At 53.4% G+C, this 26436-nt stretch overlaps 1 long non-coding RNA gene across 1 annotated transcript; it reads left to right on the forward strand.

Annotated features, from left to right (window-relative positions):
• Positions 1-16057: 16057 nt before the first annotated feature.
• On the forward strand, positions 16058-22175 carry LOC136003458 (uncharacterized). Its single transcript, XR_010608103.1, has 3 exons — positions 16058-16167; positions 21287-21474; positions 22140-22175. It is a non-coding gene; the product is annotated as an uncharacterized LOC136003458 (long non-coding RNA).
• Positions 22176-26436: the final 4261 nt, after the last annotated feature.

The following is a 26436-nucleotide window of genomic DNA, read 5'->3' on the forward strand; positions in this document are numbered from 1 at the left end:
CGGAGCCAGGGCATTGCTCTCCCCAGCTGCATTGCAGCAAAGCTCTTTCCACTCCTACAAATGAACTGGGAGCACTGGGATTCCCAGTGAGCATGGCCTGATTTTATCCCGCGCTTGCAGAGATGCTTGGGCTCCTCGGGGACAATTAGCTCCCAGTTTGCAGACTCTTGTTTTAACTATGGCACATGTTCATAATTTAAGCTCTTTACAGCGGGGCTTGGTTAACACCGGAGCCTGCTCCCTGCTGCCCATACCTTTTGTGTGGGGGATTTACTGTTCCTCCGTGCCCCTCTGCCCACTGAAATTCATAACGGCTTTCACGCAGCAATAGAAAGCTCGTAATTACAGCTATGTCTGGTGGTGCCATTGGAGCTGAAGGGCCTGCTGGCACTTTCCTTTTAACAGGAATCCAGCTCCCAGCTGGAATGAAATTTGCCCTGCTGACGGGGTTCTTTTTATGGGTTTGCTTGAGCCCTTATTAAAAAATACCCCAGTTCTTGGCAGCGACATTGCCGTGTGCTTCACCTTCCAGGCTCCTGCGCTCGCACTCCGGGCTTCCAGTGGGATCCTGGGAGTTGGGATCAGCAGTGTGCGGGCACTTCATCCAACCAGAGCTGTTGCTGCCTGGGACAATGACGCTGTTTGGGGTTTAGAAGAGAGGTTTCTCTTTAGTTATTCAGTGTTGGCCAGGTAAATGTGTAAGAAATGAGGTCTAATGAAATCAGGGCTATGTAGGGGCTTGGTGATCTACAGACCCCGCTGTCCGTTCATTCTCCATTCACTCCCTTTGTGCTTCTTAAAAGGAGGCAAGCACCCGTCTTGTGAGCCGGTAGAGTTAACGGTGAGTGCTGAGCCATCAAGCCAGGGGATGTGAAGAGCCCAGTTCCAGGGAATGACATGGAACCGGGAGACGGCTTCCAGAAATAGAGAGCAAGACCAGAATAGCGGGTCATGAATCACGAAGGCATCACAGCAGGGGGACCCGGGCTGTTGATGTGCCAGCCATGCTGCTGGCGAGCAGGGGAGCTCCAAATAGAGCCTGCAGACGGGCAGCAGCTCCGCTCATGTTCCACATCGAGTTTCAAGGTGTAAATTCCTATGGGGAAAGTGGCTGGAAGGAGCAGGCTGTCATCTGATCCCTGCACCATGAATCTGCAAGGGGGGATCACGGTAACAGAGTCCAGCGAATATCCCTGCTGGCAGAGCGCTGCTCTTTGCTGGCACCGCAGAATCCTGCAGGGATTTGACCAGCGCAAGGCAAGTTTTAGACAAGTTTCAATGGCAAAAAGGGGAAGCTCTCGGGAGTTTACTCCGAAGTTATGCTCCAGATGCATCACTTCTGATAGCTTTGAGACAAGACCCTTTACTTGTGCTACCAGCGGGGCTCTTTAGCCAAAAAAAGCTTGGTATTTAAAAACTCGCTCCTCTGAAATGTTATTGTCTTCCCAGCGTTGTCTGGATGTGATGAGGAAAAGCAGACTAATAGCTCTGTGAATTCCTCTTTTGATTGGAAATGCCAGGTCTCTGTTAGTACTTGCAGTTGGAGGCGATTGCTATGTGTTAAACGGGGACTACAGCATGTATTTATTTACCTCTAAAGGGTTTTATTACTTCCAAACACGCATTCTTTGCTGATTTGAGCAGCCTGAAAGCGCAGCTATGTGTGTGCCAATGCAGTGCAAACGGAGGGGCCGGTTCCTGCAAGGTTTTCCTGCTCTGCTGAGGGCTCCAGGGTCAGCTCACAAAAAGGAGGTCATTCAAAAGACAAGTGGTGTTTAGAAACTGATAACCACTGGGTTCTGCTGAAAGGGATTTGATTTCCCCATCTAAAAGGAGATCTTTGAGTAGTGACTGATGGGGCAACTTCAAAAGCTCATGGGGTCTGTGGCTGAGATAAGCATTCAAACCTGGGCTGCTCCTTCCCAAAGCCCCTTTGATCTGGAGTTAAAGCTAGAAACCTTGCAGGCTTTATGGTGAGATTCCCAGTGTTTTTAATGATGTACCAGGCACAGTGGGATCCACCTGGCTTTTCCTCTCCGGCCGGCTGGGCTATGGCTTTAGCTGTGGCTTTCCAGGGTGAGATGGGCTGTAACTCCCTGCAGCATCACGGCCCTGAAGCCCCTTTCTGAGCGCTGAGGGGAGGGCAATCAGCCCAACCCCACTGCTCATGGGTGAGTGGCGTTGAGTAGGGCCTGACCCTCACCCCAGTGCATGGTTCCTGTCCAAGGTTTGCTCATACTCATGCTGGTGGCACAGAGGGGCTTGGATGAACTGTTGGGTCGGTCTGAACTGCAGCTTTCACTGGTCCAAGGCCCTGGGTGTTACTGGGGGCTCATGGATTAGCAGATGGGCGCAGGCTGCTCACTGCGGGGTTTAGGAGCACCCACTCCTGGCTCCCTGCTTGAGCAGAGCATTTGCTCGGGGTCTGTTTGCACTCACTCTGCAGTTATGGCTTCTAAAAGCATCATTGCAGGGCACGCATCAGGCTGCGAGCTGAAGCTCTGTTCCCATCCGCGCTGGCAGCAGGCACTGACAGGGTGCTGCTGCTCCCATCCTTGGTTTTAAGCATCGAACGTGTCACACCTGGAAGTGATTAGAATGAATTTTTACTAATTCCGAGCTAATTGCACAATTACTCTTCTATGAAAGATTCAGCTCTCCAAAGGCACTTCACCAGGAGAAATAAGTTGCTCCAAATCTGGCTTGGAGAAATAGCATGAAAGCATTAGGCTGGATCCAGAGCACGATTTTCTTTTCAAATTAAGTAATTCTTTCCAAATACGTTTGAAAATGCTCCGGGCTGACAGGGACGGTCTCTCTGGTACTTTCCAAAGGGGAAAGCTGGAGAAAAGGATGGGTGAACCATGCTTTTGGGATGCATGAGCCCAGGACCTGCCTTCCCCATCCCATGGCACCCCTGGCTCTGCTGGATGGGCAGCAGGAGCTTGACCTGGCTCTGCCTGTGCTCTCTGTCCCCTTGTGAGGGATGAACCGAGCTCCCAGGACTGGTGCTGATCGCTCATCCCTGTGCCTGGCGCAGGATGGTGCCACGTTCAAACCCCCGCGACCCACTTTGACGAGCCGCTTGCCGCGGTGCCTGCATCTCCTGCACGCTTGCAAATGATGTTTACTATTTAATAAGATGTGATGAGAGTGTTCTGATACTTCAAAGGCAGCTGACAGTTTTGCTGGAAATAATCAAGGAACTTTTGGACAATTACGGTGAAGGCTTTGACAGGGAGAAAACGTCTAAACCTTGTAAGTGTAACTAGCACCAAAGTCAAAGATTCTTCCTGCAAACAACTTGAATATTCATTTTTCTCCATTAAGCGTCACTTTCTCATCTATTTATCTTTATTCCAAGCTTTCTTATGTCACTTGGCTTCCTTCAAGCGCAGGAGAGCTCTTTTCTTGTTACACAATGTGATTCTTCCCACCTCCTTGAACTCCCTCGGCTCCAAGCAGGGGGATGGCTTTCGGTGCTGAGCTGTGTCCCTGTCTGTCCCCAGCGCATCCCTGCTCCTGTGTAGGGTAGGGAACACGCCGTGATCCCCATTTTGCACGTTTCCTATCGGACTAAGAAACTCCAAGACCTCTGCAAACCCTCCCAAAGCCATGGTGGGAAGGCAATGGGCTGGATCTGATCACAGAAAGAAATCCTGAGTGATTCCCTAGGGATGGGGCTGGACTTGGGCAATGGAAGGTATCAGTAATTCAGCCCGGATTGGTGAGACTTAAATATCCCTTGAAAGCATCTGACAAAACAGGTGAATTGGAATGAAAACCATCTGAGCTCTTCCTCTGGGTCATCTGATATGCTGATTTGCCCTAATATTGATTGATGTTTAGCTTATAGACATATTGTCAAGCAGGCGCAGGGGGCTGCTTTTCTTGTTGATGTTCAGGGCGAGTGTTTCATTTAATCACAAACCTTCTATCACTCACGGTAGCGAGAAGGAAATTTGATAATACGGCCATAGAGCTAAAGCCACTGATCTAATAAGACTTTTGCGTGGTGTTAATGGGAACACGCACTGACAGATCACTAACGCGCTCGGGTGGCAATTACAGAAGTGATGAGACTTCAGCAGCAGAACCAGTGCCTCTTGTTATCCCATCAGCAAGGCTGTGGACATCGTTAGTTGAGATGAGGATATCCCATTATCCAAGATGCTAATAGGGGAAAACTTGCAGGTCACCACAAAGGTGAATGGGCATGGCAGCGGGGCTCACTGGGGTGCTGCTTGTGCCCTTGCTTTTGCCTCTTCCCTGTTTCTATCCCCATCCCATCCAGCCGAGCTCCGGCGTGCAGGACGGACCACGCCTGACCCCCCTCTTTGGGCTGCTTCAGCCCCGTGCCGCGCTTCGCATCCTCCGGTAGTCACTCAGAGCAGTAATTGGCCAAAGATTAGTCTGTGTAATTGAATGGCAGGGGCTTTGTGTACCAAACAGGGACTTGTCTTTGTCAGAAAGTCTTTACAAAGTATCCGGCTCCGGGTGTCAGGGAGGACAAGTTTTTTAATCATGTTAAAATGATTTATTTAAACGTCAAGCCGTGTCACCTCCCTTCCTTTCATTCCTCAAACTGTTTGTGTTTTTTCTGGATGATAAATTTATCTTCAGACAGCTTCAATATGACTAATTAACTTTGAAATATAAGAACCAGATGTGTGAGCTGGAGAGCTTTCTGAACTCATGCCAGGCATTTCTCCCCCCCACACACACCTCCCTTTCCCTTTTCCCTGCGTTGGAATCGCTTTGCAGGCACCCACAGCACATGGAAAAACCCAGTTGGATGCAGGTCCCTTCCTGCCCTGCTCTGCCCCAGCACAGGGTATGTTTTACCACCTGATGTGGCCGAGACACGGGGTGAGCCCTCCTATCCCTTCCCTACTGTGGGAAGCGAGCTGCCGCATGAAAGGAGATCAAGGCTGGATGTGACACAAAGGGATTTCTTTTAAAGCACATCCTCCCGTGTGAAGTGGGTTTTCCCTTCTCTTCCTATGGGGAGATCGCTCCGAGCTGCTTGAGGAAGGGGACATTTAGGTACCAATGCCTTCAGCAAAGCCTCTCTGCTTGATAGGGGGCCTATAGGAATGCTGGGGAGGGACTCTTTGTCAGGGACTGTAGTGACAGGACAAGGGGTAATGGGTTCAAACTGAAACAGGGGAAGTTTAGATTGGATCTAAGGGGGAAATTCTTTCCTGTGAGGGTGGTGAGGCACTGGAATGGGTTGCCCAGGGAGGTTGTGAGTGCTCCATCCCTGGCGGTGTTCAAGGCCAGGTTGGATGAAGCCTTAGGTGGGATGGTTTAGTGTGAGGTGTCCCTGCCCATGGCAGGGGGGTTGGAACTGGATGATCTTGAGGTCCTTTCCAAACCTAACTATTCTATGATTCTATGATTCTATGATTCTATGATTTTACTCTCTAATGCGTGGCCTCATCCCCATCGCAGGCACAAGGGATGGGAGGGTGAAACCCCTGGCTGAGGATGGGAGCTTTGGAAGGCAGGGTCCCGGTTTCAGTTCCAAATCATTTCTCCTTTCACAGCTCAATCAGGTGTGTGCGATAAGGCGAGGTATAAAGGCTGGGATTGAAACAAAGCTCTGGGAACAGCTCTGGACCAGGGAGGGGGATTCCATGAGGATGGTGCTGCTTGAGCTCTGCCTGATATGGGAAGGGAAAATGGGTTTTTTTGGATCCTGGTGATGAGAAAACCATTCCCTCTCCCAGGCCCTGGGCTGGGGGGGGCATCTTTGTGTGAGATGGATGGGATACGATGGAGAGGTGCAGGAAAATCCCGGGATGCGCAGGTACACGTGAGCAGCTCCGCACAGGCACTGCCAGCCTGCAGCAAGGTTGTCTCCACTGGGAGCTTTCCAGGCTGAGAGATCGGCTCCAGAGGAGCCAGGGGGACAGGACAGGGCTTCCTCTGCCCCTTGTTATGGCTTTGGACAGGCCCCTTGGGGAATTGCCTGGCTCCATTGCCGGCAGTAGCCCGGTCCCCACGTCACTGGGGCAGCGATATCACCCATCAAGTATCACTTAGAGCCTTCTCAACCGAAACGGATTCCTCAAACAAAGTGTAAGTATTCGTGTGAAGAAAATGTTGATTTTGGTGGAGATATTCCCGTTCTCCTTGGAACTGGTATCAAAATAATGTTTTTTTAAAGGGCTTTTTTTGAAAGACTTTTAAGGTTTCGTTTCACCAACCCCGAATTTATCCCGTGGAATAACATGGTGGGTTGGTCTGTTCAAGGAGCTGGGTGCTCTCTTTTAACCCCTTCCAGCACATGGTCCTTTACAAGCATGCTTCACGTTCGCTCCTGCCTTCCTCAGTGAGAGCGCAAGTGGGTGGCAAGGTCAGTTCCTTCAGTCGCAGCTTTCCAGAGCTGGTTAAGCTACTTGTATCCATGCACATGCATGTGGGATTGCTGCTGGATGTTGTTGTGATCGAGCACAATGAGCTCCCGTGGAGGACATCCAAAGGGAAAGTGTAAGGATACCCCCTTGGCCAGAGTGACACCGGAGCAGCAGCTTGCACAAGGTGCCGATGCCATAAGGGAATATAAGTGGATAACGCGCATTGCTCAGTGTGAGGCAGTTCCTGGACTTTTCTGCTGGGCTTCCATTGCCTCCAAATGGATAAAAGGCTCTATCCAGAGGGTGCACGCTGTGGGGAAGGGAGGGATGCTCATGGGGACCAAGACGTAACCAGTGGCGGGGTCCCTTCTCCTCTCCCTGCCTGGAGCCCTTGGAAGGCATCACCTCGGCCGTACCGCTCCTGGCTTGTTAGAGCGCTAATGGAACACTTCGAAGAGCCCAGCGTTACAAACCGAGCTGAACTTTCCTCTCCCCATGCCTCAGCCGTGCCCTAAATATACATAACAGGCTGCTCGGCGCGAGCTCGGCGCCGTCAGTGGATGCTGACAGCCTTGATGCCTCGGCGGGCAGGATCCAACAGCATCTCCCGCTGTACGGCGCTAGATATTTAATAAAGTCCAACCCCCTGGATCAAGGAGGCTGCGATCCCTCCCAGCTCCTTTCTTGTGCTCTGCTCAGGCTCTTTCAAGCCTGCCTGCCGTCTCTCTCCAGAAAAGCCTTTCATGCCTCCCTCGGCAGACTGACATCTTGACAAGTTGCCACGAGTGACATCTGATTTGTACAAATTTCAAGACTAATAAATCTACCTGTCAAAGCGGAAACTTTAAAAGGAGCGAAGCCCAGCGGGTAGAGTTTAACAGAGCTCAAGTTGATGAAACTGTAGGATGGAGAAATTATATCTGTCACAATCCGCCCACATTAGTTCTGTAGAGATGTTGGCAACTGAAACAAACGTCTTTCACAGCCTTGGAAAAAAAAAAAGGAGGGGGGGGAGAATATAAAAGGCGACTGTTAATACTGTGAGTAACAAGTAACAGTTCTATTTGTAAACTAGCACATTTATTTATTTCATTCTTAATTTGCCCATAGACGCGCAAGGGGGGGAGCGACCCTCCTGCTCCCATGTGCCACATCCGCCCCCCGGGTGGGACACGGGGTCTGGTACCCCGCTAGGGTCGTGGCAATGGGGGATGTGCTGCTGTGGATGCTCGTGAGGCCGTGGGTTTGGTGCCAACCTGCTGGCTCCAGCCCTGAAACCCTCGGGATGAAAGCTCCTCCCCAGCCTGAGCCCGGAGCAATGCGTCACCAACCTCCTTTTCTTGCTGGTGTTCTCTTCTGTTCTCTCTCTGCTGCTGCTTCTCTGCGGTGCACCAAGAGCCGGGGACACGGGGACACCGCAGCCTTGTCTCCCAGCTGCAAGCCTGGAACTCCCCAAGGGCTCTGCCCAACTTCCTTCCCGGTCTGTGGCTCGTTTCCATAGGAGACTGCAGGGAATGGCTCTGGGAGCAGAGCATGGGGTTCCCTGCAGGGAAGGAGGCACAAACCCCATCCCATTCCCCCAGCTCGGACCCAGGGACTCTGACCCCTTGGTTGAGCAGCTCCAAAGGGGGCTGGGTGTTTGAAGAGGAGGTTGGGAAAGCATCCAAGCACACCAAAGGAAGGAGATGCTGACTTTCCTCTTTATTGGCGCAGACGGGAGCAGCCAGTTCATTCTGCCTGTTGGAAGGAGATTGATTTGAAAGCCACACAGAGCTCCCATAGCCACGTCTGCAGCGCTGAGCGTGTCTTCAGGTGTATCTGACGACTGAACAACACCTCCGAGCTGATGATTTATGGCAGCCAGTTTGGTTCTGACTTGCCCATCTCCCTTCATTACAGAGGAGACTGGAGTGTTAGCTCTTTCCACTCGAATCCCATCTGACGAGAAGCTCTCTGCATCCTTCCCTGCCTGTAATATTACTGCCTCACCAGTGAGGATGTGCTGGCTCTGCACAGAGGACAGAGGGAAGGGCTGCCAGTGCCTTGACCTGACGTGGGCTCGCTCCTGAGCTCTGCACATAAAGCAGAGCTGCCCTTCAGCACAGCACAGCGCTAGGCAGACCCATGTGTGGGTCTGTAGCCTGCCAAAGCACGTTTAAATCCTGCTTCTAGCGCGGGCCAGGCTTCCTGCAGGTCCTCAGCTTGTGAGGTTTAATCACAACCAGCACTTCTGAGTCCTGGGGGCCCTGATGGGACAGGCAGTGGTACGGATTGGGGCCAGCCCTGAAGTCCAGTCAGCACCGGGCTCCAGGCACAGGGGGATCCACATGGGGACAGGGTGTTTATGGCCCCCCAGTTTCAGTCACATATGGATGCTATGCAAGCAACCATTGCTTCTACCAGTGGACTTAAGGCTGTGCAGGGCGCGGTGCCCTGTCCAGTGGCACGAAGGCAGCACACAGCAGAGAAGCACACATGGACCAGCACCAGTTTCCATGTGCAGGAGCACAGTGGCTTTGTTGTCAAGGCAGCAGGGTTGGTGCAGTCACTGCACGCAGGTCACATCCCCCAGGGCTTGCTCTCGTACCCGTGCTTCTCCCCCAGGGCTGCTGCCAACACAGAGACCCCATGGATGATGCTCTGCTGACCTCAGCCCCTGAACGCCTCAGCCTCAACCCTGGCCGAGCGCCTGCTGCCCATCAGCACCCGGGGGCCCCTCGGGACCATTCCTGGAGCAGGGAATGTTTGCAGACCAGGAGCAGCTGCGGGGAGGAAAGGGCACGGTGGGGACGGCCGAGCCCCATAACTCATGGTGGAGCAGGCGAGGACAGCTGCCGCTTCCCAAAGCAGCCGCTCACTGCTCCCGGATCAAATCCTACAGGAGAGCCAGGAACATGGGGTGCTCGGCACTTGGAGCTCTCCCATATGGCTCCTGCCCATCAGCCCCAAGCCCAACACCCTGACTGCAGACCCAGGTTGAGGCTTCCAAGCACAGGGAGTGACTTGGATGAGCCCCTGGCGTGGTCCTGCTCCTAGAGAAGTCACCGTTCTGCACAGTGGCATTCCCGTGGGATAGAGCAATCGCTGTGGAACCAGGAAAACCCTCTCCTCGTCGCCCCGACCACCTGAATCTCTGGTTGGTGCCTGAAACCTCATCTCTCCCAGCACATTAACACCCACATTGGGATCATCCTGGGCTGTTCCTCACTTCCAACAAGTTGTATTTAGAGATGTGCTTCCACAGGTCAATAATGTGCTTCCCTGTGGCTGTAGAGCTGCAGGAGCAAGCCACGCAGGCAGCTTGGTTAATTGTCCGACAGGCAGGATGGGAGCCGTGCTCAGCTTCAGAGCCACCTAAAAACAGTCCCGCTGATGGGAAAGCTAAGGCAGATAATAGGTGAGATGGGAGTACCTGCCAAGCATGTCGTCGCTGGTAGCATTCCCATGTACTTCACTGGGGTCCCAGTTTGAGCCTCCAGATTCTGGGATTTTAGCATAAACATCCCACAAAAATGGGGGTTTTTTGTTCTTCTTTTCAACATCTGTATTATTTCTGATGGAATTCCTGCTCTGAGGGCTCTGTTGTGACGAAGACTGAATAGACGGGCTTTGATCCTGCTTGCCTCCATCACCGGGGCTCAGCCCCAGTTCAAGCGGGTTCTGGAGCAGGGGGACCTGCACCCCTCGGGTCAGCTCCAGCCTTCATCCCTCTGAGGCCTGGAGCTTCCCATTTGCATTGAATGGCATCGGAAAACCTCTTGCTCGGAAAACCACAACACGCAGGGCTTATCCAAGAGGAATTTAAGTCGCTGCTCTGCGATAAACTCTGGTTAGGGAGATTACGCCTGTTTACCCAAGAAGTAAATATTGCTCAGTGCTTAACTGCTGCCAGATCCCAGGGAACAGTGCTGGGCCACAGGCGATCCCGCAGCTCCGCTGGGAATGGTGCTTTGCCATAGGGATGATCCTGGTTTCCTGCAGGAGGGAGGGCTGTAGAGCCTGGCAGAGCAGGGGCACCCGTCCCTGTCGCCTGATGTGGTTTGCTGAGCTCAGCTAACCTGATACGCTGGATGAGGGATGGCAGGCTGAGCCTCCACGTTATTCCTGTTACGCTCCCATCACTCCGTACCATGTCCACCTCATGTGGCACCTATGTATCTCGACAGTGAAATTAAGCGTGGTAAGGGAAAGGTTTCCTTTTTCCCACTGACACCTTGCAGCTGACACTGGAGCTGATACCCAGCTGGGCCTTTTATTCTGACGCGTCTGCAGTTTAACACCCTGGGCTCATAGCACCGATGCTGCTGCTGCTGCCGGTGTCCATCACTGCTGCTGCACTCTGCTCCTTAGGACAAAGCCCAGCACGTTAAGCATGGACTCCCAGACTGCTTTGGGTTGAAGGGAGCTTAAAGCTCATCCAGTTCCAACCCCCAGAGGACATCTTCCACTGGAGCAGCTTGCTCCAAGCCCCCTCCAACCTGGCCTTGAGCACTGCCAGGGATGGGGCAGCCACAGCTTCGTTCTTAAAATGAGCTTTAAGGTCCCATTCAACCCAAACCATTCCATGGTTCTGCGATCTCTGCAGGGAGCAGAGGGGGGTAATTTGTGACCTTTGCATAGGGACCAGTGAGCACATCCTCACAGACAACAGCTCTGCACATCTGCATGGATGGCAGAAGAAGACAGATAGACCCTGTTGTCTTTCTAATTCCCTTTGTAACGTGGGGGCTCCCCTGCTCGCCCGTGTGCTTATCTCCCCTCCAGGTTTCAAAGCCCCACTAATCATATCCATCACATGCCTCGCATTAACAAGGCAAGCTCCAGGCTGTCACCGCACCTCATGTGCGGGCATATGTTCCAGCGAAGGGCCGGGTGATTTAGAGGGGACCATTCACATTCCCAGTCATCGCTTCAAATGAACAGGCTGCGAGTTTAATGATTTCAAGGTAAAGCTCTTTTATTAAGACAACAGAGGGAACTTTTTTCAACCACAGCTGACATCACTGTAATAAATCACCATCGCGTCTTGTGGGATTGAAAAAGCCAAAATCCTGTCAGAACTGATTTGCCTGGCTACTCGTGCCTCCGGAACGAACCATGTGTTTTTAATCAACAAATCTTTGTTTTGCATTTCTAAGACCCTCGCACTCTTTAAATAGTTCGCATTTACCAGAGGGAGATTTTAAATTCAACACACTGCTTCCTTACTGAGGAGATTAGGAAACAGGACACCACATTACAGACTTACTGCGCTTGTCCGGGGCTTTTGGAGATTGGTTTGTGTTAGATCCATGCGGTAAAGGGAAAGGCTTTCCCATACTTGGCTTTAACACATTAGACCTTTTCTCTCCCCAAAATCAGGACATTTCCTGCTTCTATGAGTCTAACCATCTACTGAGGTAGAAACCCCTGCATTTCTAGTAAAGGCAATAACATCTAGAGAGGTGCCCAAAGCCTCTGAAGCCAGCAGGGATATATCCCTCTTCACCCCGCATCCCATGGGCAGCCCTGCAGCTGGTACCCTGTGCTCAGCATCCCCCGCATCCCATGGGCAGCCCTGCAGCTGGTACCCTGTGCCCAGCATCCCCCACATCCCATGGGCAGCCCTGCAGCTGGTACCCTGTGCCCAGCATCCTCTTCATCCCACGGGCAGCCCTGCAGCTGGTACCCTGTGCTCAGCATCCCCCTCATCCCATGGGCAGCCCTGCAGCTGGTACCCTATGCCCAGCATCCCCCGCATCCCATGGGCAGCCCTGCAGCTGGTACCCTGTGCCCAGCATCCTCTTCATCCCACGGGCAGCCCTGCAGCTGGTACCCTGTGCCCAGCATCCCCCTCATCCCATGGGCAGCCCTGCAGCTGGTACCCTGTGCCCAGTATCCCCCGCATCCCATGGGCAGCCCTGCAGCTGGTACCCTGTGCCCAGCATCCTCTTCATCCCACGGGCAGCCCTGCAGCTGGTACCCTGTGCCCAGCATCCCCCGCATCCCAGGGGCAGCCCTGCAGCTGGTACCCTGTGCCCAGTATCCCCCGCATCCCATGGGCAGCCCTGCAGCTGGTACCCTGTGCCCAGCATCCTCCTGGCTGTCCCTGCTCTCACTGCAGATCCCAACACTGCTCGTTCCTGCCAGGCTTTCCCATTGCATTCCCCCCACACCAGCGGTGTGATCCAGGGCCCGGGGGATGGGGAGGTGCCACCTCCCTGCTCCAGTTTCAAGGTCAGGCTGAAAGCAGAGATGTCGGGATCCTCTTTCCCACAGCGCAGGAACCCCTCCTGCTCTGCCTGGTTGGCACAAATGTCAGGGCTGAGAATAAACCCGGGATGGGGCCCTGTGCCAGTCAGTGTGCCAGGGAATAGCCAGAACCTGTGGTGTCCATGGGGTGCTGCCCGAGGGTCCCCAGCAGGGGCAAACTGGGGCCTGATTCCCTGTTGTATGGTGGCTTTGGGTGGGAAGCCCGGCTGGTGACCAGGGACCTTGTCCCCAGGGAGGATGCTGCTGCACCCTGGGTGCCTGCTCTCCTCCTGGTTCCTCTGGTTGTGCCACCAGTGCAGGCTCGTGGTGGGATGCAGAGAACAGGGAAAGGTGGGGACACCCCCCCAGGGCTCCCCCTTGTCTCATCCCACGGTGCAGCCCCACCAACAGCCCTTTGGGCTGCGCTGGAGCAGGTCAAGGGGGGACAAAGTGACCTCCTTTGGCGCCAGCTCCACTGCCGAGCATCCCCACCGCTCTCACGGGCGCTTCTCCCCCAGGACCACAGCAACCCCTTGGTGCCCCCCTAACCCCTGCATCAGGGATGAACTTTCCCCTTCGGACGAACTCGTGTCAGCCCCTTCCTGCATGACCCCCCGTGGGCAGCATTAAAGTGACCTGCGTGCACAGATTGCTCCAGCACCCTCCCACAGAGCCCATCCAGATCAAAGCCCGAGCTGGGAATCAAAGCATGTGACAGGCAGGTGTCCGTCCCCCTCGACAGGGCCACGATGAATCACAGGCTCTATCCCACAAGGAGATCAAACCGGGCCTCCCGCGGCTGTTGGTTAAAGCTTGCCTTCAAGTTACCCTAATTACAGCTCTCCCCTCGCCTCCCCCGGCTGACTGCTGTCCCATGACCGCCCCTTTCACTCCTTAAAACAAAGGCTGCAGTGAGCAGCTCAGGGCAGCCGGAGCTGCTTGGCCCCAGCCATGCTTTGCCTTCCCTTTCTTCTCGAGCTGCCATAAAGCCACAACCTGGCAGGGGAGCCTTGCCCGCGGGATTTGCCTTCCGTGAAGTTGTGGGTGCGTTTGTTCCAGTTCTGCAGCTTCCCATTTTTCCTCCTAAATGAGGAGAATTGGCTAAAAACCATCGTATTTGCACAAGTGTTGGGCTCCCAGCAGTGGGGGGACCCGGAGGAACCCACTTGTACTAAAGGCTCTTCTCAATCCCCCTTCCCGAGGTTCTCCTCTTGCAGTGACATCAATAGTGGCATTTTGATGAGAAGGCAAAGGAAGTGCTTCCCTCCAGCAACGCTTGGCTTTGATGTGTTTCAGGGTTGCATAAAAGCAAGCCGGGGGAGAATCAAACTGTTTCTGTAACCAAAAACTAGGGGGGGTGAAATGCACATTTTAGACACGTCACATGGAGAAGAAGTGTTAAGGTTTTCCTTTCCCCCTTGAATGTGTGCATTATTTCACTCACACAGGGGGGGGAGCATAAAAGAAAGGCAAAAGAAATCACAGTGTTTCACTGAGCAGCCGCTCGCGGTTGGGAAATCCATCATTCCAATGGCAGATCCTGCTGCAGCCAGGGCTCATCCCCACGGAGGGACCCTCACTGGCTGGAGGGATGGGTGTCCCCTTGCCGGTGCAGCCCGGGGTGCTCAGCTGTGGGTCAGTACCCCAGGGAGCTGCCTTTGCTTTTGAACTCGGTTTGTAGCGGGGCCGGTTGACACGCGGGCTGTCAGGGCGGGCTGTGATTGACGGCAGTGCTGCAGGGCAGGACATGGGCTTCAGCCACCAGTACAGGTTGACTCTGGCAGCGGGACAAACCACCTTCCCTGTGCCCCCTCTCCCTGCTCACAGGCGATCACTCAAACCCCTGCCCCAAACCTGACCTTTTTCTCTCCAGAGGAGCCACGCTAAAAGCAGCTTTTCTTCCCCAAACCTCAGAGGCATCCGGAAGTCCAGGCTCTTCCCAGTTCCCACCATCAGCATCCTCCCACCCTGCCCGCTGCCGCCTGCCAGGGGCTGGGGCTCCAGCACCAAACCCCTGCAAAGCTCCTTGGAAAAAGGGGGCCTCCTCTCTTAAAGAAAGGCTGGAAAACCCAGCCAGGAGCATGGTGCCCGCACACACGCGCACAGCCTAATGCAGTGTTGTTCTGGTCTTGGCCTCACATTGTTAATAATAATAACTGTAAAATTCTGTTACCCACCACACACAGATTGAAGTAGCCAGATAAAGGTCTCCGAGCTCCACAACCTGCTGCTGGGGAGAGATGCTTATCTAAATAAGGTGGGTTTTCTTCTAAAACCCAAGATAATAATGATAATGCTAATAATAATCATAGTAATAATACCTCTTTTTAGCCTGCTTCAAGAGCCAGATCTTATCCTAAACGAGAAAATAATTCTAAGCCCTGGAGAACGCTTTGAAAATTAATATTGATTATTAGGAATAATAGTCCTACCAGGAACACTTCGCACTGTCTAGGGAAAGGATTCCTCCAGGGCCAGGTAATAATCACAATCATATTTAGTATCTGCACTGCACTTTCTATCCTCAAAGCAGATTAACCTCTTCTCTACTAGCTCCATTACTCAGCGTCGGCCTCGCGTGGATGGATGTGAGAGCTGGAAACCTCTCCCACCCCTCGTGCCCCAGCATCGGTGGTCTCCAGAGCCCTTGCAATGATCCCCAAGAGCCCGTGGCACCTTGCATCCCTCCATCCACCCCTCCGAACCCGTCTGCTGCTGCAGCGCCGGCTGTGCCAGGTTCTCCGGGACCACACAATGTGCGTGACGTGCCATTTAACACAACACAATGAAATATTGAAAAGGCTTTCAAAACCTCAACATGTTGAGGCAGAAATCTATGGAAGATGTTTAATACTAATTCTATTAGGCATCTGAGTTAATGAATCACAACTGTAAGAAATCATGATAATCCAGAAGGCATTAGTGACAGATTAGCTTCAAAGCTACCATAAAAGTGCCATAATGCTTACCTAGTGGCATGATTAATACCAGCAATACATAATGGCATTAAGAGGGATGGAGCTGCGCCGCAGCAGTCTGACAGCCCCTTTGCTCTGGCCATTACCCCACAGCGCTCACCCGGACCCATGCACCATCTCCATCGTAGGGCACCAGACCCATGCTGGTCCTGGCACGACCGTGGCCCAAATCGCAGGGTTATTTGCCCAAAGGAATAAGCCCCAGGTGTTGTCCATAGACTTTCTGTCTTCTCCATCACAACAGCAGGGTGGGAGGTGGGTGCTGCAGGTGATGGTGCTCAGGGGGTGATGAGGAAACAGAGGCCATAAATGGGAGCTCAGCATCACCATCACCAGTGTTACTACTGCTCCAGGGCAGGGCTAGAGGGTGCTTGCAGGTCCTGTGCTGTAGGTGCTTGAGCTGTTTCTTCCTCTACAAGTGCTTCAGCATCCCCTCCTGCTGTCTCCTACCCACAGCTTGGCCTGCAGCAGCAAAGCTGATCTCCACTGAGGACCACATCAGGAGAGCTTGGAGCATTGCTGATGGAGGTCCAGCCAAGCGTGCCCTCGCTGGCCAGGCGCTGGCAGCCACCGCGGTCCTGAGTGTCAGCAGAAACGTAAGTGGAACAAGTTGCTATTGAATGAAACTAGACATCTCATTATGGCTTTTCAGGATTGTTTTCCTACATCTTTATTGCTCAGGTTTGCTTAATTCTAGAGTGGATGCCTGCCAAATTGTCTATCAAATTACCTACTGGCAAGTAAACTGAGATTAGTTCACTTGAGTGCGGCCCTCTTCTATTTGACTTATAGCCAAGCAAAATATGGGTTTAATCAAGGGAGAAATTGGACATGATGTTTCAATGAAAGATAGCAGGGTACTATCTGCTCAGCGGAAACAGGGCAAGACACAACCCGGAGGCATGGAGCAGAGGAGGGTTGGCCAGGGCAGCTCTACAGGAATCAACTGAGGGTGATTGCTCTGGGACTGTGCGAGTGGTTTAGGGATGGTGATAAACGCATCCCTTACCCAGAAAACTGCTTGGCTGTGTCCTCTTGTGTCCTTGGTGGGGTTGTGATCACGCAGTGGCCTTGGTTGGGCTCCCCAAGCGCTCGCTGCCCACTGTTGTGTGTCCTTGGGAGCGTCTCATGAGGTTGTGCCGTGTCAGTGGTGTCCTGTGCACATCTGGCTCCAAGCAAAAAGCCCTCCTGCCCCAGAAAGAGGTGGAGCAGGGAGCAGACGCTGTTGTTAGTGCAGTGCTTGGTGATGCTGTGAGGTGGGGCTCACCCCAGGTCTCCTGCAGGTAGGGCAGGTTCTCAGTTCGGTTGAACTTGCACTGACTCCATCCCAGCTCTTGTGATTGATGGTGTTTGAGGAGGTGAAGGAAACCGTTTCACCCACTACCCATAGACCTGGAGCCCCTGGTAGCATGGGCTCCTTGTGGGAAGCCAGGAGGAAGATGAAGCAGCAGAGGCCTGTGGGGAGCAAGCACAGGCAAGCATTGGATGCTTGCCCAGGACGTCTGCAGCTCGTGTGTAAAACCTCTTTGTGCTTCCCTTTGTGCCTCCTCTTGGGAAAACGAAGCATCTCAGTACATGGGCTGGGGGTGAGACACGGGGATGCTTCTATACCCCAAAAGTTGTGGGGTTTTCCATCCTTCACATCTCACTGTGCCTCGCTCTAGAGGCCCTGGGCAGGCGGTACCCCCAGCGTGGGGATGGTTATCACAGCCCCTGTGCTGTGCGGAGTCGTTTCAAATCCCCACCTCCTGGCATCACAGGAATGCGGGTGCATTCCTCTTCTCTTTGGGGTTTTTTGCCTTCCTTCTCTCTTTCATTTTAAGCTGTTCCCAACCCTCACTGAGGCAAGCTCAAAACTTTGACTCCTGAAGGCTGAAAACTGGAAGGTAAATAAGAATCACCCCAAAGTTAATTATACACTTAACAAGTCATGATTCCTCTAAGCCTGTCTCGTTCCTTGTGGGGGTCTGACTCATGATTCTGAGCACTTGCAGTTGGCGATAATATCTTGCTGTAATTTGAATTAAACCACTTGTAGCAGCACTCTCTTCTCTAATTTCATTTAGGCCCAGTGGGTGTCCTGTCTTCCTGGAATTTGTTGGCTATCTAATGAGAGGCAGCCCGGCAAACCCAGTTAATGAATAAAGTCAGGGGGTGAGAAAGGGCTGGGTGGAAGAGGGCTGTGAGAGGGGACGGGGGGACCAAGGGGAGGGGTTTCTAGGGCCATTGATATGGGCTCCTTGCGCATCGGGTGCTGTGTGAGCTGCATCCCTGCAGCCACCCCATCTGCATCCCCCTGGTCCCTCCACAACCTCTTGACCCAGTGCTGAACTCAGGGCTCATCCCTCTGGGCTCTGAGGTTTGATCCTTGCCAACTGCCTGAGTTTTCCCTATAAAGGAGGATGTTTGCCCTTTTGGGCAGCCCCATGGCCCTAGTGGGGGGACCCAGGTATGTGCCAGTGCCTGAGGCCACCACCAAACCCAACTGAGCAGCATGGTGCCTGGTCCCTTGCTGCCCACACCAGGCTCTGAGATGCTGGGGGGGTGTCAGATGTGCTCCATGTGCTGCTTGCTCACAGGTTGTGAGCATCGCTGGAAGCTGGGCACGCAGCCTAGCAATGAAATGGTTCCTCCTCTGCCAAAACAAAAAGCCAGGGGTGTTTCCAATGGGGTGTTTTCCACGGCCTCTGTTCTGTCTCCAGGAGAGCCACTTCCACCAGACCTTTGCCAATGGTTCCTGGGCAGGGAATGTGTCCCCAAAGCCTTGGGTCCCTCCTAACAAGCATTGTGCTCATCAATCCTGTTTTGCAACTGGGGCAGGAGCATCAAACCCACTGATGAGGAAGCAGCCCAGTGCGGTGCTGCAGACCTGGGGCAGCTTGCGGGTACCTTGGGGGAAAGAAAAGGGAGATCATAATGGCACAAGGAGACGATGTTATCCCTTTGTGTGCAGGGTTGGGGAGGAATTAATAAGAAAAAGGAGGAAAACTGCTTGGGGTTTTGTATCTTCAAAAGAACAAGGGGGAAAAAAGAGGCTTCCAAAGCGGTGCGAGTCGCTGAGTTGAATTACAGAGGCTGGGGTCGAATGATTAACAACCCCCCCCGCGCTTCTGCATCGCCATCATTACTCACTCCAAACCTGAGGCTTCTCAGTTACATAGCCCTTCCCAGCCCGGCCATTTTTTCCATTGACTGAAAACACATTCTGACTGAAAACAAACTTTGGATCCCCAAGGCTTGGCACGCCGCGGGTCCTGCACCGTGTTTAATCAACGGGAAGCTAAACACTTTCAATCTGTGATGGCTCATTTGGAGAGGGAGCTTTGGGCCCTCGCTAGGTGCCAGATATAATAACTCTCCCCTTTTCTTTTGCGGAGGCCTACTCTTATAATTTTGCTATTTTTCAATGTCAGACCCATCTTTTGAAGAAATTTTATTGGATTTCCTGTTCGACTTCAGCGCAGATTTTTCTTTCTTTGGCAGGAATATCAAGCAGAAAGGCGGGGGGGGGAAACTCAATCATAATCTTGGAACGAGCGGTATTATTAGTTAGGATTTCTTTGCCTGTTTGCACAAACACATGAAGAGCCCTGCGGGTCACTGGGCCCCTGGCTCTTGTGAACCAGCCCCTGGTGCTGGGCGCTGCTGTCTGTCCAGCTTAAAGCAGGGCTGGTGGTGCTGGTGCAGGCAGGGCATGGCAAGGGTAGGCTGGGCAGGGGCTCTTCTCCCATTAGCCAGGGTGTTTCGAAACCCTTTCCAAGATCTGTTATAGCTTTGGCTAAGCCTTCATCCCCTCAGGAAGCAGAAGAGAAGCGAGTCCAGAGGGCAGGTCTCTGATGCTGGCTCTGCTCTGCCGTGGTTCCTCATGGAAGTGGGTGCTCGAGGACCAAACGTATGTGCTGGGTGCTGGCCCCTGTGTGCACACAAGGGATGCCAGGGGACACCTCTCTGCCCACCAAGCCCCTGGGTGGCTGGGAACAGGTCTGTGCTGCCCAACACCGGCTGTGTCCAGCAGCAGGCTGGTGAAGCTCCGGGGATCCACAGGGATGTGCTTGCTTCTTCCTGCATCCCTCTGGTTTATAAAGGCCTCTGGTGCCTGCGTTTCTCTGCATCCATCCCTGGTCTTGGGATTCAGAGCTGGCCTGGCTTCCAACCTACATCCTGCACTGCCAATCCCTGCGCTTCGGATGAGGGTTTCAACAACCAATTCCTGCTCCCACCTCTTCCCAAAGGAAGCAAGGAGCGGAGCTCGTGCCCTCTTAGCAGAGCACCTTTTGCTGTCTCAAGGTTTTCCAGGGGCTCTCAAGGCTTTTCCTCCTTTTCCTCGGTCAGTGTTTGAGGTTAAGAAGCCTGCTCCAGTATTCAATAAATCGCTTGGCATGGCGTACGCCAAAACAAGAAAATGGAATTCAGATTAAAGCCAGCCTCTGGCTAAAATGATAGTTTATTAAATAAACTGCAGCGCTGCCAATCAACTCCGCTGGCAAGCAATCCTCTGACATTAATCTTTTCTTGATGTGATTTAGGGTACACCTGGGCCTTTGTAGAGTATCTCCCATAATTTCTTTCCCATCTCTCTGGATCAAGCTGCTGTGCTTGGCTCCGTTGACAAATTCCCCAAGTAATCCCTCAAAAGATTGGAGAAATGCTCCAAACGCTCCATTAAATTTATTTTCCGTGCTTTAAGAGCCCCAAAACTATGTCCAATAAATAAGTGTTCACTGTGATTTATTGAAACACTGCTCTGATTTAGAGTTATAGGCAGGGAGAAATATGTCACCCTTGGGAACTGGAAGACCAGCCTCACAAGCGAGACCAGATGTGCTGGTGGAGGATGGAGGGGAGCACAGCCAGGATGGAGGGGGGTGCTCCCAAACTCCATGCACTCTTTGCTCCCTGCTCCCAAACCCCAGCACAAAAGGTCCCTGGTCAAGTTGTCTTGCCTGAGAAATTTATTGTGGTTGTAGTTATTGGGGGAACCATCAAAAGAGTAATTCTGGCCCTTGTTTTTGCACGGGCCTTTTGATAAATCTGATACTTAGAAATATGCCTCCCGCAAGACAGGAAAGCCATTGAGTTAAAATTAAGTAATCTGTCAGTAAACTTGCTGGAATCGAGGCCAAAATGAAACCTATGAAAGCAAGAGGGGGAGAAAGGGAGACTGTGCTCTGTGTCAGCCCGACCAGGGCTGTGGGCTGCCGGCAAGTAGTTCTGTCATCCCTGCCGGTGTTCAAGGCCAGGTTGGGTGATGTGGTCCAGTGTGAGGTGTCCCTGCCCACGGCAGGGGGGTGGAACTGGATGATCTTAAGCTCCTTTCCAACCCAAACCATTCTATGATCCTGGTTATAAGTGAGGACTTGTTTTCAAAGGGGCTCTGTTCGGGTGACGGGCTGCTCTGTGGCTGTGGAGCATCACGCTGCTAGCATCCATCCATCATGGATGCATCTGCAGTATTGGGTACCTCTGCCCCTCGGTACAGCAACATCTGTCTGCGCCTGCCTACCTCAGGGTTCACCCTTTGGAACATCCCAGCCATGTTCTTGCCTCAAATCCCCCCCAAACCATCCCGAATCTTGGGGTGTTGGGCCCTGCATGGCTCCTGCTGGCCTGGCCGCAGTTCAAAGGGAGGTGTGCTGCACCACCTGTGTTTACACTGCACGAGCTGTGCTTTGCTCTAATAAAATCATTTAATACACTCATAACTCTCTTGGCAAGGGCCGTGCTGGTGGGGAGCGGAGCAGGCTGACGGCAGCCCGATGGACACGATAACTCCAGAGCAGGGCTGCTCCGAGCAGGAGGCAACATGAAAATCCAGTCTGGAGCTCCAGCGTTGCGGCTCCTCTGATGTGCAGCCAAGCTCCCCAGGCAGGGAGGGCACAGGGAAGCAGCAGGAGTGCTCACTGGTAAGGATTCCCAGCAGGAGAGCCTGTGGCACTGCTATGGAGCACCGGGATCAGGGAAGCGGGAGCCAGTTCTCCCAGGTTTGATCCTGACACTGCCTGGGTGCCCACCTGCAGCCCCCGGTGCTCAGCTGGATGGGGAGAGTGTTTGGGTATCCCTGCCCCAACATCAGCATCGTGCCCAGCATGAGGGATGCAGCTCCTAGGGGAAGCCCTGCTATGGGTGCACGCTTCAATTGGCCAAACCAAAGGTGGTACCCAAGACAGAGGAGAGAGTGATGCGATTCCAGCCTGGCACCCAAAATGCCTCTCTTACACCCCTCACCCCAGTCTGAATGAGAAGAACCATTCAAACTCAGTGTCTTCTAGCTCTAACCCAGTCTGATAAGCAGAGGATAGGGGGATGCTCTCGGGCAGCTCAACCCCACAGCAAACAGAGGGAGGATTTTGTACAAGTCTGACAGATTATTGGTGCTGCAGAGAGGGATGAAGGGGTTTATGGGGGTGATGGGGCCGTATCTAGGGTCTGGATCAGGCCGTGGTGTGGGCAGAGGGGAAGGTGAACCAAGGGGGTGAGCAGGGAGAAGGAAAGGAGGGGGAAGGAACAGAGCGAGGAGGCATGTGTGCGACTGGTAAGAGAAACAGGATTCATGGTAATTTCCTGCCAGATGCCTGAGCTCCTCCAGCACGCAGACGTCTCACATGCGAAATATCAAAGCGTTCCCAGGAACAAATGTACTTCCTGCAGCTCCTCAGATCTGCCTCCGTGCCAGGGACACCGGGAAGAGCAGCATTCCCGTACCGGGATGTTGTAGGGGTTATATGGGCATCACCCCGTGTTACGGCGCTGCTGCAGGCGTTCCCTGTGAAACGTCAGGCTGGGTTTTTGGGCAGCGCTGCCTGCGCCTCCCCAAGCGCTTGTACGCAGATTGGTCCTGACAGCTTGAATTAATCCATCAGGGTGTCTGATCCGTGCTGGCGACGGGCCTTTGACCCTATCAGCACAGTGCTGCTCCGGCTGAACGTCTCCCAGCCTCAAATTGATTTGGAGTTCTATAAACATCCTGATGTCGGGGCTGGGAGGAGAGGAAAGGGGAAGAGAGAAGCTCCTTGCCTCCAAGAAGCATCTGCGCTGCACGCCGGGATGGAGCAATGGGATAGACACAGGCTCCATCCCATCACCTTAAAGGCAATGCTTCTCACCTGGTTGCACGCTTCTTTGCAATCCCTTTTAATGCCTTACAGAGTTGGTTCAGGATCTCAGTATATGTAAACCCCCCCCTTACACATGAACTTGATTTGATGCTGGGTTTCAAGCTCTTTTTAATGCTCCTAGGGAAGTGGTGAGGTTCATCTGGTTTAACGTTTTTAGCACGGTTTAAGAGCTCCAAGGTGATCCCAGTGTTCTCCTGCCAGGGACCACCGTAACTTGCTCCTCACACCCTTTCTGAGGCATTTTGAACCTTGCAGCAAACCTCCCTCGCTCCTGTTCATGTATCTCAGTGCTAACGAACGCGTGAGCCTTGCGGGTAGGAGAGAAACTCATGCAAAGGACCCAAATGATCATAAATCAGCATTTAGCTGGGCATTGCTTATTATTGTCTATTTATCGTCTATTGGCCTGAGAAGTTAATGCTGACTCAGAACGAAATGTCAGTAACTGCAGACCTTGAAGGCTGGGGAGGATAGATCCTGCTTGGCTGCTGGTATATGGGGGCAGAACTGGCAGCTCCCTAATGGGAGAAGGTGCTGGTTTGGGATCCTCTTTGGCCATAGCAATGCGTTGCTTTTGGCCTTCTTTGCCTATTTTGGGGATGCAGAAGACCTTCCTCATATGAGGTGCTTTTGCCCCTCTTCTCCTCCAGCGTTGTGTGGATCTGTGCAGGACAAGGGCATCACCACCAGCACTTGGGAGGGTGGTCCCCAAGCTTGTAGCCATCCCACAGTGGCCTTAGTGTGCATCAAACTGGTGGGGTAGAGGGTGAAAACATCTCTTCATGCCTGCAGCACAGCAGTCTGCTCCTTCCCCACTCACCCCTCCTCGCCTCCCTGCTCTCGGTGCGTGTGTGCCCGCACCGCCCCGGCACCGGTTATCCCTGTGCCAGATTTCCTCCGGCTCTTGGAGCAATGGGATCACAACAGAGCAACGCGACTTCAAACACGTCCCAACCTGTTTCCTATTCAGCCCATCAAGTCCCGCTCCAGCCAGGAGCTGGCAGGGGAGGCATCGCCGTCGCACCGCAATGGTTGGGGGGCAAAGCAGCCCCATGGGGAAGGCATTTGAGCTGAATTTGGCTGCTTTGGTGTTGTTCCCCTGCTGTGCCTTTATTGCAGCTCTCCAGGCCAAGCCTTTCAGAGGGCTCAGCGGGGTGGAGGAGGATGGGGTTTGGGGAGGGATCCTTGGCATTCCCAACCTGTTCCGTGCCCCTTTGAGGTTTCTTAGGCAGGAGTTCCTGGTTGTTGGCCACCATGGGAAGCCTTGGCTTGGCCACGGGTGGGTTTCCTTAGCTCTGATGGGAAAAGCAGTGGCTCCCTATGGGCCCCAATCCCCGGGCTGAAAGCAGAGCAGTGGCCCCACAAAGCCTCCTGCATTCAGCTGGCCATAGGACCGAGCTGATGCCGAGCAGCCCTGGGATGGGGGGACCCATCCTTTGGGATCGTGGTGTCAGTCCTGGAGCCTGCCCGCTCCTTGTCACGTCTGTCACTTCTCATTAGCACCCGTCAGCCGAGTAACACGGCTTGACTGATGTAATCGGGGCCAACACCAGCGGAGAGGATCTCCATAAGCCTCACACCACGCAGCTTCCCAGCCCACGGCTGCACCGGCTTTTTAATGGAAGCTGTGTTTGGAGGTGCCTGGCACATGGGGAAAGGGGTGTCAAGACACCCTGGACCCCCCTCTGAAAATGAGGGTCTTGATCCAACCAAGAGCTCCTCAGTGGGGCTGGACTGAGCCTGCTGGAGGGGAACCAAGATGCGGGCATAGCCCTGGGGATGCTGGGCAATGCCAGCGTGGCGGGTACCAGCGGAGCCCTGTGTGCTCTTTGAAGCACCCAGCCTACAGGTACCCGCCGGCTGTAGCTTGCACCACGCTCCTGCTCCCGCCTGTTTGGCCTCGGCAGCACCTGACGCACTGTCTGCTGGCACTGTGGCAGGGCACCTCCACAGAAGTGGATGCAAAGGGATTTGGGGTGTTTCTAGCTGCACCCATCCCTCACATCCCTTCTGCAACCACATGCCGTGGTGCTGGTTGCAGCCATGGTTGCATGGTCTTGGGCAGCTCCTAAGGGCCTTCAGGAGGAGTTTGTTGGGGTGAGGTATAAAGGCAACAGGGTCTGGGTTGGGTCTCATGTATGTAAAGGGCACCCCTTCACTTGTGCTGGGCACCGTGGCCAGGGGCTTCCCAATGCCCTCAGGCTGGTAAAGGTGTGGAGACGGGCTGTGGGAATGGACCTGGGGGTAAGAGAAGAAGGAAAAACAAGGATTTTGGGTCACCTGAGGGTTTCTATGGCGTGGGGAATAGCAGCACTGAGGTCTTGCCTCTCCCCTGCTCCCTGCCATCCAGGCTGGCAACCACGTTCCCCTCCAGCCGCAGCAAACCCCAGCACATTCAATCCCACATAAAACAACATTGTCTTGGTTATTCCAAGGAAATTCCAGCCCCCCTACGTGGGGAATCATGAGTTAAGGTCTCCTTCCTCATCCCCATATGGCAGAGGGATGGGGATGCTGCTGTGGGGGATACAGGGTGTCCAGCATAGGGGTACTCAGAGAGGCGGTGGTACCCACTTGCCTCCCATCAGCAGGCACTAGGAGCAAGGGTGGGGTGGTGGGGACAGCGCTGCCACTGACCCCCATTCCTTGTGGATCAATGGATGTGGCAGGTTTTGGTGGGTTATTTGCCGAAAGTACTTTCTCACTGCAAGTGTCGTATGTAACGAGCAAGAGCATCCGGCACTTCCGGGAGATCAATACCTCTGCAGTTGTAAATAGCCCTGGAAATCGATGGGGGATGTAAAATGTATTTCATCTGTTTTCACTTTTAACATCTCTTTGTAATAAAAACGCCATTTTAATAAATGGAAATGGGGAGATTCACTGCTGGGCCACGGCGGGGCTGGGGTTTTGTCACCCACCACCACCATTCCTTGAGTCCAAACCACCCCGATGGGGCCGAACCGCTTCGCCTCCTCCTTTGTCCCTCCTGCTCTGAGCCAAAGCCATCCCATCACCCCATCCCCTGGCCTTGGCTCACGCTGCCGGCTCCAGAGCAGCTCCCAATGCAAACTCATGGGTGCAACTCTCCCTGTGCAAAGCCTCTGAGTTACCAAACTGCCTCCTTAATCCCTTGAAGCAGGTATTTAATGCCATGCACAGACGTGTAGGTGTCGGGCCCATGAAGCAGGGTGGGGTTATGCTCTCATCAGCTTTTCCCTTCTTTTCCATGTGGTTCTTACCCTGCAGACAAGGTGCACCATGAGGGGAATGGCCCGAAACTAAATTCTCACCTCCAAAGGACGGAAAAGAGCCCCTCGCTGTACCTTGGGCAGCTCTGGAAGTTGAATCTTAACCCTATTGGTAATTACTATGCGGTAGCCACTTGTTAATTACAACACAAAACCTTTCCCTGTGCAAGAGATGGAGTTATGGATGAAATTCCCTGATCAGCACTCACGGAAGGGCCAGGACGGAAGGTGGGGAGTAGCAGGGAATTGTTCTAAATTTGCCTTTCTGGTAATTATTTCTCTCTGGTTTAATACGGGCTGACCTTGGAGAACGTGGAAGGAAAACGGGAATACGGAGCGTTTGCTTTCAGAGGAGTCTCTCCTATTGGTGCTAGCCATGGGGACCTGCTGGTGGAGACACTGGTTGCCCACACAGCACCAAGCCACCAAAACTCCTTTGGAGCACCATAAAATCTTCCCTTATTTCCCAAGCAGCCAAAGCTTTGGGAGAGCAGCGTGT

The sequence above is a fragment of the Lathamus discolor genome, chromosome 22, assembly GCF_037157495.1.
Source record: "Lathamus discolor isolate bLatDis1 chromosome 22, bLatDis1.hap1, whole genome shotgun sequence".
Classification (NCBI taxonomy): Eukaryota; Metazoa; Chordata; class Aves; order Psittaciformes; family Psittacidae; genus Lathamus; species Lathamus discolor.